General features: G+C 37.9%; 2 pseudogenes; one reads left to right on the top strand and one right to left on the bottom strand.

Moving 5' to 3' along the window:
• Positions 1–2,827: 2,827 nt before the first annotated feature.
• On the top strand, positions 2,828–5,017 carry LOC143036114 (uncharacterized; annotated as a pseudogene).
• Positions 5,018–13,724: 8,707 nt separating this feature from the next.
• LOC143036113 (uncharacterized) lies at positions 13,725–15,816 on the bottom strand (annotated as a pseudogene).
• Between the last annotated feature and the right edge of the window lie 6,193 nt (positions 15,817–22,009).

The raw sequence follows: 22,009 nt of genomic DNA, 5'->3' as shown, positions 1-22,009 counted from the left end.
ATGTCGCGAACTCCTCCCATCAGGAGGCTAGGACGATACCCCTTACTGATATCTTTGTAGCGTGGAATATAATGAACCACGTCCTTGGTCCAACTTGCTAGCGGCAGGATTCGAACTGCTGTCACCTAAACCTCCGCAGTAAGTAGCGACGCTCTAACCCGCTCGGGATTGTATTGAAATGTGAAGAGATGGTCATAAGGGCCGTACAAAATAAGGAGAATATAAGGAATTAGAGAGTCAATATATATAAGTAATTCAGCATTCCTTTTTTTTTTAGTAAAGATTGGTCTCAAATCGTAAAATAATGTGTGTCATTAGTCCACAAGGGTGTCATCAAAGCTTCCATGCAAGGTTGTAACGTAAAGATTGAGAAAATCTTTGGAGTTAGGAGGTAAAACTTAAGTGCTGTTGAAGAAGAGGGGATGTCTCAAAGGAAAGTTTTATCAATGGAGAGTTGGATAAACTGAATTCTGGTGGCATTGAAAATAACGGTTTATCTGTTTTAGTCAGACAATTGAAATGTCTGAGGAAGTGAACCACTACTACTTCTTCAGAAATTCGGAGTTTAACTTGCGAAGGAAGTCTGGGTAATGGAGTAGGAAAATATGAAATAACGGTGTTGTCAGCATAAAACTGTTTGTAGCTGGTAATGAACATGGAACTACCTGGTGTAGGCATTATGGTCTCTTGTAGTTTCCTTCATTCATATGTTCTTATGAACGGTCTAATTGACCGTTCATGTATAGGAAAACACAGGAAACTGGGAATTTATTTAATAATGTGAGACATTTGAGGTTATAGGAATGGGAGGACACCTATGACGAGAATTATAGAAATGTCTGAAAAAAGTCAGAAATACGGGAGCAAAGAGAGGGATATTATTATATTCTGTAGGAAGGCGACATGGAAACCAAAGCTTTGTGCAGGACTATTCATGGAAAGGAACTCTCCACTTTTTATTTCGAGTAACTTGATGAGCAATTTCTCCTTTGCTACTAATAAAAACTATCTATTACCCCAATTCTTGTTAAGTGGAGAGTTTTGAATTGTTTTCTATTTATCTGTGATTCTAAGAGCCTAATTGAAAAAAATGGCAACGCTATTTTGTCTCATAGAACCACCACATACATGCTCACATCCTTGGTCCCTCTACAGTAATACTACGTACCTATGAGGATAGCGTCGGGATTATCCTCAGACACAGCGTAGGAGAAGAAGGTATCAAGGTCGGCATTGAAGAATAAGCGCCTCCTGTAGCAGATGGTGATCTCTTGCGTTGATCTATCCTGCAGAAGGAAGCCGGATTGGAGATTTGTAATGTTTCTATTTTACGTTGAGGAACCCCCTATCAGGTCCAACTTGCTAGTGGCAGGGTTCGAACTGCCGTCACCTCAACCTCCGTAGCAAAGAGCGACTCTCTAGGTCGCTCAGCCAGCGAACATCCTGGAGATTTGTAAGGTCCTAAAATGTTATCTGTATGTGTGTCTTTCAGCTAAAGGAAGTAAGCTGCCCCTTTTAAGTAAATTGGTCAATTAAATTATTTTCTTCTGCTAGGCACTGAGGGCCTTACTGGATGACACAGTTCAGCCTATCCATATATATGGCAAAGACAGTGAGGTCTTGGAAAGCTTCAAATACTATGGTAGTGTAGTGTGCATAAAGGTGGTGGGTCGTGCTAGGCATTGAGGGCTTTACTGGGTGACACAGTTCAGCCTATCCATATATATGGCAAAGACAATGAGGTCTTGGAAAGCTTCAAATACTATGGTAGTATAGTGTACATAAAGGTGGTGGGTCGTGTCAGGAAGTCCTTCGAAGGATTAGCATTGCCCATGGTATTATGGACTAACTCGACCAAAATATATGATGTTGCCGATATCTGCAGTAGGACTAAAATTTGAAACTTCACATACTTTGTACAGCTGTGAGACATGGTCACTGAATGCAGATTTAAAAAGTCATCTCGACGTCTTTGGTACCAAGTGCCTTCGGAGAATCATAGGGTATCGCTGGAATTATTTTGTATCAAACCAGAGAATAGGGAGAAAAGGGTGCATGGAATGCAAAGGAATAGTGGTCAGCATGTCATAAACTGATATTGGGAAAATACAAGGGGTAGTGTTGGTACAGTTATGATGCTGGCATGCAACCTAATCACACATGTATATGTATTATGGTGAAAGAATAAGTACACTTGCTCTTTCCTTTTCTTTTTCTCAGATTGATATCGAGGAGTCTGTCTTTTTCTTCAGGGAACAAAAATGTAAAGTGCTAATGTGTAGTGGCTTTTCCTACTTATGAAATATTGTATTAACTAGAATAATGAATTCGTCTGTAGCGAAGCCCTCGCCTTATATACATATATATATATATATATATATATATATATATATATATACATAAATATATATATATATATGTATATATATATATATATATATATATATATAATGAGCTTGTTTGTAAGAGGCTGGTAGATGAAGGTAGATAAGTAGGTAGATAGAGCGGTAGGTGGCAAGAAATTAATTTTTACGAGTTAAATGTTTTAAAAACAATGGCCGCGAGGGAGTTGCGGAGTTGCAAAATCTCGCTCACCGTCTAAAGTTTGTAAACACAGCTAGGGTATCGATATTGACGCTGATGTGACGAAATATAAACATTAAGCCATTCCACATCGAGATCAAGATTGCTTGCGTAAGCAGTATTGCTTGAGACGGTGTAACAGTCTTTCTGATTGGAGAAGGGTGGAGGAAGAGAGAATTTTATTGGTGCATTGGGGGAGGCAATTATATGTAACGGTCAAAATTATTGGGTGAATTATGTAGTGATGTCGGAACAGAGATGGCTTAGTGAGTTGATTGGGGATCCCAAGCGGGAGTCCCTTGGTGTAAATTGTTAAGCCAAGTGTGATATTATTCGGAAGAAACGAAGAGGAAAATTTACGTTTAATTCACTCCCATTGAGAAACATTACTTGCTTACGACAGAAAGATATGATGAAAGATACACTCACTTAAGTGAAGGAAAGTGGAAAGTGAATGAAGAAATATAATACCATAGAAGGAACAGTTAACAAAATTAAACCAGTAATTACCGAGAGAAGGGAACTGAAAGGGATGTGAGCAATATGTTCGTTTCTATTAAAGTCGTGTTTGGAAAGGTCCCTCCCCCATTCAATGATGCCAAATTGAATGATAATTAATTCTTGTGATAAACTCACTTTTACTTTTGTGGTAATTCCTGAGTCATTCCCTAGAATAAAGAGAAGCCCGGTATTCAAGAACCAATATATGTGTAGGGGAAGGTGGGGTAAGACGGACCCCTGGGGTGAGATGGACCCCCCCTCTAATTTGAATTAGAAAGGGCATGATTAAGATTGTTGCCACTAGATGTCCTCAACATCAACTGTAACTCACGCGGGTGCAACCGGAAGCCAGGTTCAGTACCGCATTTGCGCTCGATGTGGAGGTTTGTGTTTTTGGACAGTGCTGATGTTAGTTGGAGAAGGTAAGATAATTATTTTTTTTACATTGATATACTGGCTGTAATGATTTAGTAATCATGCTGGATATAGCCAATCGTGTGTGCATTATAGGTATGTGCCATAAAATGAGATATCAAACATAGATGTTTTATTAAAAAATGCATAATGCGAATATTTACGTATGGGGTGAGATGGACCCCTCGGGATCCATCTCACCCCATACTCTACACAGAATTTTCAATGTGGATGAGACAGGTATTACAACGGTGCAAACAAAACCTACAAAAATCATTGGTCAGCGTGGAAAGAAACAGATTGGCAGTCTGACTTCTGCTGAAAGAGGAGTTCTGACTACGGCAGTTTCCTGCATGTCAGCTGGAGGACGGTTTGTTCCACCTTTCCTCATCTTTCCACGGGTTTGTATGAAGCAAGAACTAAAGGATGGTGCTCCACCAGGAACCGGATTTGCCTGTCATCCATCTGGGTGGATGCAGCTCCCTATTTTTACAGAATGGTTTCAGCACTTTCTTGCCCACACCAAGCCATCAGTGAATGATCCAGTATTGTTGTTTATGGATGGACACATGACCCATATCAAGAATCTTGATGTTATCAATCTTGCCAGGGATAATTATGTCATGATTGTTGTTTTACCACCACATTACAGTCACCGAATGCAGCCACTGAATGTTTCATTTATGAAACTACTGAATGCCTACTATGTGAGGGCTGTTGAAACATTCCTCAGAAAAAATCCTGGCAGACTTGTGACGATTTACAAAATAAGTACTTTGTTTGGTGAGGCCTATCTCCATGCTGCTGTTCCAAACACAGCCATTAATGGGTTTAAGAAAACCGGTATCTGCCCATTGAATAAGCATGTTTTCGGAGAAGCTGCATTTTTACCTGCACACCCAACAGACTCTCCATTAGATACTGATCAGGAAGAGGAAGATCTGAACGACCATGTCGCCCCTCCTATCATGGTCACTGAGAATGAACCTGAACTGGAAGTAGCTGACATATCGGAAAACCCATGTGCTGTTCCTGTTCCTGAAAAACCAAGTCTGTTCAGGCCAGGTAGTTCACCCAAGGAACTTGTTCCCTTGCCAAAGGTGACCATAACGACACGAAAGAAAAGACCTAGGACTCAAGGGGGACCCCTCAACATGACAGGATCCCCATACAAGAATGAGCTCGAGACAGAAGTTCAGAAGAAAAAAGAAAAAGAGGTCAGTCTAGCAAAGAAGCAAAAATAAATAAATAAATAAATAAAAATAGAAGCCAAGAATAAAACAGCAATCATATCAAAGCAACTACAACGTGAAAAAAGGGAAATAAAACCAAAAACTCAACAAGCAAAAGCTGGACCATCCTGGCTTCATGAAAGCAGTAGCGGGAGTGAAGAGGGAGATGGAACTGTCTGCCTGTACTGCATTGACAAGTTTGGAAATTCTAAAAGAGGTGAAGGGTGGGTTTGCTGTGCCAATTGTAAACGATGGGCACACGAGCAATGTGCAGGGATACTGGATGATGAGGATGATATTGAGTGTTTTATTTGTGATCTATGCAAGGAATGATCAGGCAATTTGGCATAATATAGCACCATAAAGTATCCCTGTAGATGTAAAATGGGCACAGAAGCAAATGTATGATGGTAAAGGATGCTGAAAGAAGGGTTTTATTTGTAATTTGTTCCAGGAAGGATCTGTTTTCATTATTTTTTGTTCGAGGTGCTATGATGAACCCTTAGGAAGTACTCCAAAAAATGACGGGGTAAGACGGACCCCAGTGGGTCCGTCTTACCCCGTCATTTTTTTCGGGTACAATAAAAGTTACTTTTTTTATTCTAATCATAATTTCAATTTTTCCCTCAAATAACCGTGTCTAAGTTGTGTATTGTAATAATAAGACTCCAAAATACCACCACAACCCCTAAAACATTAAAAAAAATATCAAAATGTGGCTTCTAGACCCATTTCTTTCTTAAGGGGTCCGTCTTACCCCACCTTCCCCTATATAAGTATATATATATGTATATATAAATATATACATATATATACATATATATACATATATACATATATATCCACTCTCTCCCTTTAGAACATGTACATCCTTAACTCTCCCTATTATACTCCCATCTACCATTACATAGTCCATTAACGCTCTATCTACCACCCTTCCCTCCACCACCCTCTCCCATGTGTACTTATGCTTGACTTTCTTCCTAAACACTGTATTTGCTATCATCAACTCTCTTTCTAGACACATCTCCACCATCAACTCTCTAGACACATCTCCACCATCAACTCTCCACCATTGACATTTCTCCCTAATCCCTCTATGGACTCATTTAAATCTATCCAAAAAGCCTCCTTTTCTTCTACACTCTTCTCACTACCAGGCCCATATGCTCTTACAAAAACCCACATCTTTCCCAGTTTTACCTTCATCCACATTAACCTTGAAGAAACCTCCTTCCACTCCACTACACGCTTACCCATCTCTTCACTTACTAGTATAACCACCCCTTCTCTCCCTCGCCCCCTCTTCATTCCTGAGAACCTCCCAGCTACACTCCCAAACTCACACTCACACTCACTCGAAGCCAACACATCCATCTTTCTTTTCACAAACTGTGATGAGTGAGGAAAATGGAGGAGAAATAAGAAAGGATGATGTGAAGGCAGTTGTCAAGATGATGAGAGTAGGTAAGGCACCTGGTCTGGATGGATGTCATACAGAATGTCTGAAAAAAGGAGGTACAGTGATGGTGGACTGGCTGGTGTGTGTGTGTGTTTAAGAGAGGGTAGAGTGCCGGAGGACTGGAGGAGTGCCTGTATAGTTCCACTTTATAAAGGGAAAGGGGACAAGTGTGAGTGTAGTAGTTTCAGAGAGATTAGCTTGTTAAGTGTAGTTGGGAAGGCTTATGGGAGGGTCTTGATTGAGAGGATTAGAAGAGGAACAGAGGTAGGTGAGGAACAGTGTGGGTTTAGGACAGGTAGAGGTTATGTAGATCAGGTTTTTGTGGTAAGACAGATATATGAGAAAGTTTTAGGAAAAAGTAAGGATGTTTTTTGGGCTTTTATGGATCTGGAAAAGGCTTATGTGACAGGGTAGACAGGAAGGCACTGTGGGAGGTATTGCAGATACACGTGATAGGAAGAAAGCTGTTAAGAGCTGTCAAGAGTTTTTACGAGAGTAGTAGAGGGTGTGTCAGGATTAGAAATGGAGAGAGTGAGTGGTTTGAAGTAAAGGTGGGACTTCGTCAGGGATATGTTATGTCACCCTGGCTGTTCAACTTATACATGGATGGGGTGGTGCGAGAGGAAAATGCAAGGGTGGTGGGTCAGGAATTGGAGATGGTTAAAAAAGATGGAGAAAAATAGGAAATAAGCCAGCTGTTGTTTGCGGACGACACTGCGCTTGTAGCAGGGTCAGAGGAGGGATTGAGGAAGTTAGTGACAGAGTTTGGGAAAGTGTGTGAAAGAAGGAAGGTGAAGATAAATGTGGGTAAAAGTAAGGTGATGAGATGTACAATGGGTGAAAGTGCAGCATACTGGAAGTGAGTATTAAGGGAGAGAGACTGGAGAAACTGGATAGTTTTAGATACTTGGGTGCGAATGTGGTAGGAAAGGGGGGAGTGGAGGTGGAGGTAGAATGTAGTATGAGAGAAGAGAGTAAATTAAATGTCTTGATGGATTAAAAAGTGTAATGAGAAATAGACACTTGGGAATGGATGCTAAGAGGAGATTATATGAAGGAGTGATTGTGCCGACAGCACTGTATAGGGCAGAAACATGGAACATAAGAGAGGAAGAGAGGAGTTTGAATGTGTTTGAGATGAAATGTCTGAGAAGTATGATAGGGATTACTAGCCTAGATAGAGTGAGAAATGAGGAGGTGAGGAGGAGAACAGAGGTGGAAAGGGAGTTGGGAGATAGGGTGGATGAAAGAGTATTAGGATGGTTTGGACATATGGAAAGAATGAGTAAAGAAAGACTAGTTAAAGAGGTATGGAAGGCAGATGTGGAAGGAGGCATAAGGGGGCGACCTAGGATGAGATGGATGGAATAAAAAGGGCTTTGGGGAAGAGGGGAATGTCTGTTGAGGAAGGACGGGAGAGGACGGAAGAGTGGGGTGAATGGATGATGTTGTGATGCATGAGGTGGAATGGGTGGGGGATGGGGGTGAGGTAGTATGTGTGAGAAAAATTTGACGCAGCTCGAAGGGATTTCTCCCCGTCCTCTACTTTTCTGCATGAGAGAACGGAGAGGGGGAGGGGTCGCCGATTTAATGAAGCGGCCTTGCTGTGGATATGCTGTGTTTTGTGACACTACTTCTGACGCAGGGCAGTAGACAGGATGCAGGGATAACCCGTAATCCAGGAGGTGCCAATATAAGAGGGAGGGAAGAGGGTGGAGGGGAGTGGAGTGTGATCGGGATGGAATGGGTGGGAGTGGTTTTTATGCCTTTGTTTTTTGGTTACCTCCCTTGTAAGGGAGAAAAAGCCTTTGGTATATGTATATACTGTATATATGTATATATATATATATATATATATACATATATATATATATAATATATACAGTATATACATACAGTATATGTATATATTTATATATATATATATATATATATATATATATACATACATATGTATATATATATATATATATATAAATATATATATATATATAGACACATATATAAATATATATGTATATTCTCGTATTTTTGCAGAAACCACCGGGAAATTGAAAAAACAGATATCGAACGTTTTCGTCTATTTAGACATTTTCAAAGGTACAAAAAAGCAATACAGAAAGAAACAATAAATACATAAGAAGACAAGGATTCTCGGAGAGGTCCCATGTTACATTTTATCACACACAATTTTGTCAATAATAAAATTGTCCAATTTAAATAAACCCAAACTCAAGTTAATGTTATTTCCAAAATTTCTTTTTATAAAACAAGATTCAATAATATTTCTTTCTATAATATTATTACAAGAAGTAATTATTTTAGAATTTCCCCAGTCAATATTATGACCATAATCCCTTTGTATGGTCTTATTAAAACTCATAAAGTTAATAATCCAGTTAGGCCCATTACTTGTTCTATTGGGTCTTGCACATATAAGTTGTCCAAATGGTTAGTGTCTCTTCTTAGTCCTCTTGTTGGGACAATTTCCCACTCTCATATCAAAGATAATGTTGACTTAACCGAAAAGTTGCTTGGGCATAATATCACATTTGATTTTAAGTTGGTTAGTTTCGATATTAAAAGTTTATTCACCCGAGTCCCGGTTTTAGATTTGTTAGGATTTCTAGAAAAAGAATGAAAGAAACATGACTTTACACTCCCTACTCATACTATTATTAGTTTAATCAAATTATGTGTAATAGACTCTAAGTTTGAATCTAATGGAAACTTTTATACTCAAACATTTGGTATGGCCATAGGGAACTTTCTGTCTCCAATTCTTAGCAATTTGTATATGGAGTTTTTTGAAAGAGAGTTATTACCAAACATTCTTCCAATTAATGCAGTTTGGTACAGGTATGTTGACGACATATTATGCATTTGGCCTAATGATCAACATTTGGATACTTTTTTGTCAGATTTAAATAATTTGGTGCATTCCATTAAATTCACAATAGAGGTTAAAGAAAATAATATGTTACCATTTTTAGATGTAAATATTTACCGATGTGGAAGATACTTTAAATCTGAGCCGACCAATGTCCTCTCGTACATTCATTTTTACTCGTATCACAGTAAAAAATCCAAGTTGTCTGTTTTTTCTTCAATGTTCCTGAGAGTTTATAGAATTTGTTCCCCTGAGTTCTTGGATCAAGAAATACAATTCATCTATGACATTGGAGAAAATTTAAAAGATCCAAGACATCTTATTGATAAAACAAAAATCAAAGCTAGGAAATGTTTTCTTGATACGTCGCAGGTCAAACAATTTAATTATAAAAATATGTTAACAATTCCGTACCACGAAAATTTAATCCATCTTCCTAGCATTTTTGAAAAATTTGGTATCCAGATAGTATTCAAAATAATAATAACATTAAGAGTCTGTTAATTAAAAATTCTCCAACAAGTAAAGAAGGATGTATTTATAATATATCATGTAAAAACTGTGATTTTATTTATATAGGCCAAACAGGCAAAGGCATAAAAAAGAATAGGCCAACATGAATATATTATTAGAACGGGGCAAGTGTCCAGTGGATTATTTGTCCACCAAACTGATTATGGTCATAATATTGACTGGGGAAATTCTAAAATAATTACTTCTTGTAATAATATTATAGAAAGAAATATTATTGAATCTTGTTTTATAAAAAGAAATTTTGGAAATAACATGAACTTGAGTTTGGGTTTATTTAAATTGGACAATTTTATTATTGACAAAATTGTGTGTGATAAAATGTAACAAGGGACCTCTCCGAGTATCCTTGTCTTCTTATGTATTTAGTGTTTCTTTCTGTATTGCTTTTTTGTACCTTTGAAAATGTCTAAATAGACGAAAACGTTCGGTATCTGTTTTTTCAATTTCCCGGTGGTTTCTGCAAAAATAGTTTATCACGTGTGTTTTGTGATTTCTTTGCATATACTCGTATATATATATATATATACATATATATATACATATATATATATATATCTATATATATATATGTGTGTGTGTGTATATATATATATATATATATATATATATGTGTGTGTGTGTGTGTTTGTGTGTGTGTGTGTGTGTGTGTGTGTGTGTGTGTGTGTGTGTGTGTGCGCGCATACAATTACACGCACTGCCCCAAAGAACCTACTGCATAATTAAACAGCTAGATACAATTTTGGCGCTCCATGTTGGATTGAGGTTGGTGACATGAAAGGGAAACGAGAAAAGATCGATTGAAGTTCAGGAACCATTGTTTTATTCATAAATCTATCTGTAAGCTAAAAAGTTTCTTTCTCCTTATAAAGGAGGTAATCAGTCAAGGTATGCATCCACATTTCACCCATCCAACACCGATTTGTTTCCTTTTTATCTTAGCTCCTTATGGATGAAAAGCCATTTCTCTTTCCCGCCCGCTGCCTGGGTCAGAAACAATACAGCAAGACACAGCACCTATACAGCAGGGCCCGACAGCCCAAGTTGGTTTATCCCCACCTCTTCATTTACGTGGCTACCCTGCTACCCTCCCTCCTCACCCGCAAAGAAGTGACTAGAGATGACAAGAGAAGCATGTTACTGGCACGTCAGTTTATCATCTATTCACAACTTTTCTCCACTCTATCCTATCTCTCGTCCTCTACCCTCCCTGCTTACTAGACATTCCCCTTTTACTTAAGGCTCTCTTCACCCCATTCACCCATCTTATTTTTGGTCTTCCCCTCAAATTCACTCCAAGTCTGTTCATCACACTCTTTTTGCGAGTCCTTCACCCATTCGTTCCATATAACCAAACCATCCCAGTATCTTTATGAACCTTTTCTACTAGCTCCTTTTCAACACGGCTCTCCACTTCACTTCCTCAGTTCTCCCACTATCCATCCTCGTAACCACAACCATACTTCCCAAACACATTCAAATTACTTCTTTCTGCCTCCCCCTTTACATTTCAAGTCTCCGCCCCATACGGCGATGTAGGCATAACCACCTTTTCATATAGTCCATTCTTTGTGTCAAATTCCCAGATACATATTTCACATGACATATTTCATTTTCCAAAGACATTTACTTGCTTCTCTTATTCTACAGATTACCTACACTCCTATTCCTCCATTCTCTGCTACATGTAACCCTAAATACTTGAAACTCCGTTTCCTTTAGCCTCTCTCTTTTAAGACTTACACAAACTCACTGCCACCCTCACCCCTTATACATTTCATCAATTTACTTTTACCCACATTTGCTTTGAACTTTCTCCTATCGCATACCTTCCCGAAGTCCGTGTGTCGTCAGCAAAAACAATTGGTTTACCCCTCACTTACCTCCACTCTCATTTACCATCTCCAATCACCTCCCCATCACCCGCGCATTCACCTCCGGTACCACCCCCATCCATGTGCACATTGAAAAACCTTTGTAACATAATAGGTCAGCTTTAAATATTAAGGGAGCAGCATGAAAGAGGGATAGGTGTAGTACAAAAGTATCATTATTCTTTTATGAATAGGGGTTTTAAGTCTAACATAAAGGTACCCCAAAAACATCCCCTTAAGTATTAGTTGAATGTTATTATGTAGTCAATACTCCCACTACGGGGGTATCCCAGTACGGTAATACCGTTGATACATGGATATGTTTCCCACAACTCAGTCCCAAAGTAGAAGGTAAGCAGTGCTGTTTTTGAATTTGAATCACTCCAATCCATAACCTATATTTTCTAGAGAAACCAATTTTCTTATATATACATTTTCGTGATTTTTTCTCTCGAAATTTTATATAAAAGTCTCATGCTACCAGCTTACTTCGATCTGTGGTCTGAGACCGCCCCTAGAAGGCTTAAGTAATTGAGCGTTATCAGGTAGAGCGCCATATTAAAACTGTCTTAAAAACTACTGATTGGTGATATAGTGATAGGCGCACCCATTTCTTTCAATTCCCCACCACAAAATTGTATCGGGTAACTTTCTCGTTGCAGTCCAGTTGATACAATCTACATCTTATTCTGATTCATAAATCTAATAGCAATTTTTTCATAGAAACTACATTTATATTTTGCATTCATATTGCCTAAAAACACAGCGACTTGTCGCAATTGACAGGGCTTTGCTATACCATGGGTGTCTTACTTCCCAATACGTGGGAGTGGGATGGTGAGTTATTGCGTTAGAATAGAGTAATTGCAATTCATATTTTTATTATTCTCTCCCAGGGCAGCAAGAAGTAACCATGCGTTGCAAATGTTTTTGTGTGATATTGGGTCTTTTTCGTGAACATACGTCATGGGACGCTCCAAATTATTTTCATCCAAATGAAGCAATAAGTGTTAATGTTTCTGAGTTCATTGTAAAATGATCGATTCACAGAACTCTGAGAGTGGAGAATCCGTTGGGGATACTTACTTCATTCAACTGGAAATGCAAGTAGTGTTCTTCAGATGGTGGAGTCCAGATGTCCTTATGCAGGGAGAACACTCTTATCTGCTTCTGAGGTTGGCCGTATGTCCAGACTTGTACAAAAAAGAAATTTATCATATACACTGTATCTCGGTATAAAAATCAAAGTGTCAGGACAAAGGATACTGAAAAATTGAGACATAAGTTGCATGATAGATTTCAGTTAATTGTAAAAAGCTTCTACATATATCTCTATCGATATCTATCTATCTATCTATATATGTATATATATATATATATATATATATATATATATATATATATATATATATGTTGATGAAGGTGGAAAAAGAAGTCACGGGTCTAGTTCCGAGTTCCTGAGTTTATTCCTGACCGGTTTCGCTCTATGCTTCCTCTGAAGAAGCATAGAGCGAAACCGGGCATGAATAAACGCAAGAACTCGGGACTAGACCCGGGGCTTCTTTTTGCACCGTCATCAACTTGTCCCAATGTACCAGTAATATATATATATATATATATATATATATATATATATATATATATATATATGTAAAAAGATCACAACACCACGTGATCCAAAAGATTGCTGATAACCACAGGAAAAAAAAAAACGGAAAAGAAAACTAGAATTCCCAAGCGCTTTCGTGATATTTCACGAAAGCGCTTGGGAATTCTAGTTTTCTTTTCCGTTTTTTCCCTGTGGTTATCAGCAATATATATATATATATATATGTGTGTGTGTGTGTGTGTGTGTGTGGGATCCACGACATTTGGGCACAGGATATTTGGGCACAAGACATTTGGGCACAAAGTGGCAGATACGACATTTGGGCAACATGTGAAATCGTCATAGTAACAATCAACAACTGAGCTTTATTAATTCACACTGCTGTTTCACTTGAGTAACTCAGAGGCTCGAGATTACATCACTGCTTTCGTACTAAGTCGGGCACTAAAATGAGTACTTTTTTCAAACTAAAGTTTATTCATCACTGTCATGTCTTTATAAATGCATGCTGTGCCTATCAATAGAATAATATTTTGTATCAAGAAAGTTACTAAGTCTAGCAATAAAATGAGTATTTCATTTCAAACAAAACTTTATTCATCCATGAGGATTTGGAGACCACAGATCTTCAGATTTCTGGTTCATCAACATTGTTCACAGGTTTCCAGCGGATATTGTGGCCGGCACCTTTCAGGCACTCTTCAACTGTTTTGGCTCCAGAAGCTCTATCCTGGCACAAGGTCTTCAATCTCTGCTGAAGATCGGTGTAGACTTTACGCATACGTTTCATAGGTGGCTGTCCTCTGGGATCCATGACATAATACCTCCAGCCAAAATCCCACACCCAAAATACCTCCTAAACCACCCATAATACCTCCATGCAAATGATAAGTGTTATGATAAGGACATTTGGGAATGATATTGTAAACAATACGTAGAGTATAGAATCCTATAGAAAGTATCATTAGAGGACTTTTTCATTCAGGATTATGGTAGTATGGTAGATCAAAAGAATAATTGATTCTATATAGAAAATTCTAATCAAAGGAACCAGACAAAACAATACAACGACTTCAGTTCACATGTTCAAATTAGATAATGTATTTTACCCTATATAATGTATTCTATTATATATCAGTATCTGGTCGCCATATTCTGTAATGGCATATAGTAATTAAGCCGATTTTCAAAAATAAAATAAGATAAATAAATAAAATAAAATAAGATACCTCTGACTCCAATTACTATATGCCAATTACTATATGCCATTACAGATGGCGACCAGGTACTGATATAGGGTAAAATACATTATTTGATTTAACTTCTGATTTTAAGGACCATTGTATCCAATTTATTAAACAATTACCTATGGGTGAACAAGTAAACTGAAGTCGTTGTATTGTTTTGTCTATAGAGAATTAATCATTCCTTTGATCAATTGTTTTGTCAGATTCTTTTTATTAACAATTTCTATATAGAATTGATTATTCCTTTGATCTACCATACTACCAAAATCCTGAATGAAAAAGTCCTCTAATGATACTTTCTATAGGATTCTATACTCTACATATTGTTTACAATATTATTCCCAAATGTCCTTATCATAACACTTATCATTTGCATGGATGATTTGAGATCGTTACTGATAATTACGCCGAGATCCTTTTCACAATTCACTTTTGTTAACGAATTTCCAAATAATTTGCAATCGTACTGTTATTTTTACCTATGTGCATTACCTTGCATTTACTTGTGTTAAATTTAATTAGCCACCTTTCAGACCATTGCTGTAATTCATCTAAATCTTCATTCCGTAAATTATAATTATCCCAATAAACTTGACAATTTAAGATTATATCCTTCTAAGCGGTACAAACAGCACAATATGCATGGAGGTATTTTGGGCATTTTTGGAGGTATTCTGGGTGGAGGTATTTTGGGTGTGGGATTTTGGCCGGAGGTATTTTGGGTGGAGGTATTTTGGGCGCCTTCTTGTCCTCTGGCATCCTGCTGTATTGTCACTGATACAGAGCATTCGTCCTTCTTGAGTGTCTCTATAAGCTTCCACACAGATGGGTGGTTGTGGCCAACCAAGTTGGAGAATCTGTTATTCCATGCCTCGCAGAGGTTGTTGGTGCGTGGCTCATCGTTTAGTGTGGCCTCGTGCACATTCCAGAGATGTGGAGGGAACAGTGGCGGTATTCTTCTCATCCGTATACCAGTCTGACCTGGGATCGCTTGGGCCCGCCGGAACGTACCTGTCACATACGCCCATCGGGTATATGGTCCTTCAGCCACCGAAACCCATCCTCAACATCACAGAGTGGCAGAAGAGCGAGCGCATCCAGCATCCCAAAAAAGAGTTTCATATCTTCATTTTTGCTAAAGAGCTGCACAAGACCAAGTTCTTGTACTTTTCGCCATGTACTCTGGGTCAAATGGAAAAAGCATCCACGAACTTGAACGTGCTCACCAAGGACAACCCTTACAGCACTGATGACTACTTGTTCAAAGTCGCATAGGACAGTGTTCGGATCTGGATAAAGGTCCTGTCTGACGCAGTGGTCCAACACTATCTGAATAAGATCTTGATAGGTTTCCTGTGATTTTCTTTGAAGAAGCGCATAAACTGTTGTCACTGCGGTGTCACCAAGCGGTACCCTGATGATGTAGAGTTGGAGGAAATGACGTGGTGCCATTGAGAAGTTGCCATCCATCATCCAGGTATCTGCATAGGCTAGGGTTCTCAGGGCTATAGGGGATGCAAAAACGATGATCGTTGAGTCAGCATTCTGGCCATTGTCGTGGATCAGGAACCTCTGTGGTGAATCGCTTGCTGTCTCAGCCCACTCGCCATCAATGATCAGATTTTCAATACTCGCTGGTTCCATTGGAGTTTGCCTTGTTCGCTGCCGTTGAACAAAACGCTTGACAGTAGCTTCCTTTCCCATCAGTACTCTCGCGTCATCAGGCATGTTTGCAAGGGCCTCTGTGAACAGCACATTTGGAGGGTCTTTTCTTTGGGTAGATTGCTCCTTCAGTTTGGCTTTTGCTTTGGCTGCTTCCACCTCCATGGGGTTGCTGTCATGGTTGTGTCTCTACTCTATCCTGACATCTTCAAATTGAAGGGATGTTGAGATAGCGCCCTTGCAGTTGGTTACCCGCTTCGCACACCTCCACCTGATCCGTTCTTTGCAAGTAACGTGCGTAGTAGACATATATCCATCAAGACAATTTCTTTCCTCCTCGGCTACTCTGTATGAAATCCATGTTAGACTGATTTGAACTTTGCTGTAGATTTTTTTTCTTTAAAAATTAGTCCCAGCGGAGGGATCCGATTTAGGGACTGTCTTTTAGTTTCTCATTATTGGCTGTGTCTACATCTAGTATATCTAATTCGTCTCCGGGAAGATGTCGAGCGCCAGCGTAGCTATAATAAGTGTCCAACTGGTGAGGTGGAGATTAGGTGGGCTGCCATGATGATGCTGTGGTGGTCGGTGATTGAATATAACATTCTTGGGGGGCTCTTCCCAAGGAGGTTCAGCAGCGGTTGGAAGTGGTTACGAAGGATGGGGCATAGGAATAAGCAGTGGAGGAAAGAGACCAGCTCCGTCCCGCAGGCACAGACGGTCTTCAGATAGCGGGTTTTCCAGTGGTTGACACGGATTCTTGAGATGAGGTGAAGAATGTGGGTTGGAAGTGGATGAGGGTGGGTCCAGAGGGTTCCCTTATTGCATGTCTTGATGGGCCAGCCTCGGGTAGCGGCAGTCCCGGCATATTCCTCTGACCAGAGCTCCCATGTTGCTTGGTCAATTTTTTTGTTGGCATCACTTGTTGAAAAGCAGAGCGAGATGCAATCCTCTTCAGAGGTTAGGGCCCCTCGTTTGGCGGCTCGGTCGGCCATCTCGTTTCCATGGATGCCTACATGGGAGGGCACCCACTGGAAACGAAGACGGAGTCCGCGTCGTGCGATTTCTTCTGAAAGGATTAGGATTTCCTTGAGGATTTCCGGTCTTGTTTTGCAGTACTCACTCTGTATTACATTTAGGCTGGACTGGGAGTCCGATAGGATGACTATTTGCGTTGGGGAACGGGGGAGAGTTTTGACTTTATTCAAAGCTTCTCTGATGGCGACGAGTTCGGCAGTTAGGATGGTGGTGGGCGGGAGCTTCACTTCGAAGTGCTCTCGCGTGGTCTCGAAGAACAGTCCTGCTCCTGTTCTGCCGTCACTGAGTACCGATCCGTCTGTGAAGATCTTGAAGTCGTCTGCGTATTCCTTAGCCAGCAGTTCTCGAGTACAGGTGGCGATTTGATGTGGGGGATCTTCTTTTGCTACTCCAGGGACATTGGTTCGTACCTCCGGCAGCTTCATGATCCAGGGTGGGTATGGGTTGATTTGGGCTTGGGGGGACACGGAGGCGGTCGGCTGACTCTATTCCCGCTCTTGAACATAGACCGGAGACAGTAGAAAAGGCCTTATATACAAATATATGTCTACTAGGGAAGCCCTTCATGCCAAACTTCCATGTTGAATCAGCCTAACCCAAAAAGTGAAGTACCTACAGTCAAGCAGAACTTCGGGTGAAGCCCTTCTGGTAAGATTACAAAGGATTACAAGGGCGGAGCATGCCAACAGGAGACCTTTTGGTCCATATCTAGGTCGGATGCGAAAAAAATCATAATGATAATAAATTAGTAGATAAAAATTATAATAATGTAAACAACAAATAAAATACATAAATAAATACATAGGTATAGTTACATAATAAACAAACAGGTAAATAGTAAATTATAATAAATTAACATATAACTAATGATAAATGAAAATCAAACAGACAAATGATGACAAAAAAAAAGATAATATAAAATAAATCATAATCATTACAGCATCTTGCTTAGGTGTTTATCTAAATGATTCTTAAAGCTTCGAACTGAACTACATTGCACTACCTGTACAGGAAGTTTATTCCATTCATTAATGACACGGTTGGCGAAGTTGTTTCTACCTACTTCCAAATTGAATCTATTTCTGGACAGTTTGAGACCATTGTTTCTTGTCTGATTCTCATTCAATGTGAAAATTTGGTCACTTTTTATGTTGTCAATTCCCTTTAGAATTTTAAAGGCCTGTATCAAGTCACCTCTGACTCTACGCTTTTTTAGGGAAAACAGATTTTTTTTTTACCAGTTTTGTGGCTCGCCGTTGTACTTTTTCCAGTCTGTCAATGCCTTTAATGACATTCGGTGACCATACGGAAACAGCATATTCCAAATGTGGACGAACTAACGATTCATATAGCTTGTTAATGAGTGATGAACTTTTGAAGTCAAAAGATCGCGCAATCAGTCCTAGAATCTTATTTGCTTTCTCAGAGGCTGAAATACGCTGCTTGGTTGATTTGAGATCGTTATTGATAATTACGCCGAGATCTTTTTCACTATCCACTTTTGTTAACGAATTTCCAAATAACCTGTAATCGTACTTACTGTGTTCATTAGCCATTTTTCAGACCATTGCTGTAATTCATCTAAATCTTCTTGAATATCTAATTGGTTTAAATGATCATTTGCCATTCCGCACATTTTTGTATCATCAGCAAATTTGGAAACAGTAGTCCATGGTCTATATAATTTATATATACTATGAATAGAAGTGGCCCAAGAACGGAACCCTGAGGAACTCCACTTGTAACATTTTTCCGTCTAGAAGTTTTTCCATTTAAAACAACTCTGTTTTCGATCATTCAACCAATTACTAGATGAAGTCCCTACACACACCTATGCAAAAACATAAAGTTCGGGTGAAACCCTTCTGTGTGCCCTTTATAATTGTAACACTGATAGAAGTCCTTCATTGCTCTTTGTCTTGGTTATGTGAAACTATCCAAAAATAAATTGATATTCGTATAAAATCATTGATTCTTTGCTCACTTACACATAACATTTTTGCAACATTTTAGTTATTTGGATTATTTTTATTTCATTATTATATCTTTTTCAGGTTTTATTTCCTTTCTTACTCATAGAGAATAAAAAACAATGCATGTCTGATGCTCTGTGATTCTCATATGTATGTCTGAAAGTTGATGGCAGGAAACTAAGTAATTTATCATCTTTTTGTATTCGTCACGTGGCATAGTAAAACCCAACTAATATAAATTATTCATGCCTAATTTAAAATTTTCATGCCTGCTGTTCAAAAGAATAATCTTTTATTATTTTTTCTTGGTTTGAGATCGTAATATACAGCACGAATTATGCTGTGCCCAAATGTCGCACCCAGTACTTTGTGACCAAATGTCGTGTGCCCAAATGTCTTGTGCCTAAATGTCCTGTGCCCACCTGTCGTGTTCCCAAATATCCTGTGCCCAAATGTCTGGATACCTGTGTGTGTGTGTGTGTGTGTGTGTGTATGTGTGTGTAGACACACACAAATACGGAGGTGAGGTGTCAAAATGAAACGTTAAGGCTAGAGTATGGAGCTTTATTCAGAACCAGATGTTTCGACCTCTTGGGCCTTCCTCAGAGTCCACTGAGGAAGGCCCAAGAGGTCGAAACGTTTGGTTATGAATAAAGCTCCGCACTCTAGCCTTAAGGTTTCATTTTGCCACCTCACCTCCATATGTATATATATATACATATATATACATGTATATATATACATATATACATATATACATATATACATATATATATATGTATATATATGTACATATACGTATGTATATTCATATATATATATATATATGTTGTGTGTGTGTGTGTGTGTGTGTATGTATATATACATATATCTATATCTATCTATATATATATATACATATATATATATATATACATATATATATTTGTATACATACACACACATATATGTATATATATATATATGTATATGTATATAAATACATATATATATATATATATATATATATATATATATATATATATGTGTGTGTGTGTGTGTGTGTGTGTGTGTGTGTGTGTGTGTGTGTGTGTGTGTGTGTGTGTGTGTGTGTGTTGAGACATTCTGACAGGTTGACGTAAGTGGAGTAGGAAACACAGGAGTCTTAGTCTAGAGTTTATTCCTGACTAGTTTCACAGGTATGCTTTTTCAAAGGAATATATATATATATATATATATATATATATATATATATATATGTATATATATATTTGTATATATATATATATATATATATATATATATATATATATGTATATATATACAGTATATATATATATGTTCTTTTAATCTGGTGTATAAGCTTCTGCCGGTTTCGCCGATGTATTTTCTGTCACATCCACCACACAGGATTTCGTAAAATACGCTGTTTATATTTATGCCTGGTCCCGTGTGGTGGATGTGACAGAAAATACATCGCGAAACCGGCAGAGGCTTAGACACCAGATTAAAAGTACACCGAGCAGATGTAAGGCACCACAGGGTTAGTAGTGCAATAGTTAACCATGTCGACGAAAGAGGCCATCTACCAAAATGGGACCAGGCAAGAAAGAAAGGCGATGGAGTCCGTTTTTATCAACATCCATGATAACATTAATAAGAGGACTGGGGATTTGATATGGGCTAAAGCAGCAGCACACTTTGTCGTAATGAATAATAAGCACAGAGCCCCTGATCCAGACGGACGTTTCAGCCACGCGAACAACAGGCGGAAAATTGGTCCACCCGCTGTGACAGCCCGCCACACCAACAGATGAGGTCGAGTGGGGGGACCAACCTGACACATTGCCACGTTCCTTCTTTTGCCATATATATTAACCAACTTTACTTCAAACTATGTTCCTCTGAAGAAGCCACTCAGGCGAAACTAGTCGGGAATAAAAGTATTTCCCTCAGCCCATGTTCCCTTCACCTCCTATTCACATTCGTCACAATGTATACACATTAGTATCATTATTGTCATTATTATCATCATCATTATTATCATTATCATTATCATTAATATTATCAATATTATCAATATTATTGATATTATTATTATTATTATCATTATCATTATTATTATTATTATTATTATTATTATTATTATTATTATTATTATTATTATTATTATTATTATTATTATTATTATTATTATTATTATTATTATTATCATTATCATTATCATTATCATTATTATTATTATTATTATTATTGTTATTATTATTATTATTATTATTATTATTATTATTATTATTATTATTATTATTATTATTATTATTATTATTATTATTATTATTATTATTATTATTATTATTATTATTATTATCATTATTATTATTATCATTATCATTATCATTATTATTATCATCATTATTATCATTATCATTATCATTATTATCATTATCATTATTATTATTATTATTATTATTATTATTAATATTATTGCTTCTATTATTATTACTATTATTATTATTATTAGGATAATCATGGGGACCTATGTAATAAGATTTATGAGTTAGATAATTTTGAAAAAAATAAAAAGAGATTTTGTGAGGAAATTAGGGGAGTAAGTTGAGTGAGTCTGGCAGAGAGTAAAAGGAAAGGGTAGAATGGGAAGTGGAAATTTTGGTGGTAAGGTAGAGTATTTTAGTGAAATTTTAAGTGTGAAGGTAATTAGGGATTGGTTTATAATGACAATGGAAGGATCTAGTTAAAGAATTATGATGGGAGAGGAAAACGACTGGTAGATAGGAAATGGTAAGATAGAAAAAAACATTGAAAATGTTGAAAGCTGATAAGGCACATGGGTTGAATGGATATCACGCGGAACGTTCGACGAAGGTAGTAATAGTTACAGTGAATTGGCTAGTGAGGTTGTTTAGTGTGTTTCTAAGAGAAGGGAATGTGTTGGAAGACTAGATAGATGCTTGTATAGTTCCGCTTTACAATGGAAAACGGGTGAAGTGTGAATA

This window comes from Oratosquilla oratoria, chromosome 20 (assembly GCF_046742065.1).
Source record: "Oratosquilla oratoria isolate Oo_2021 chromosome 20, ASM4674206v1, whole genome shotgun sequence".
Lineage (NCBI taxonomy): Eukaryota > Metazoa > Arthropoda > Malacostraca > Stomatopoda > Squillidae > Oratosquilla > Oratosquilla oratoria.
This window is presented reverse-complemented; position numbering and strand designations above follow the sequence as displayed.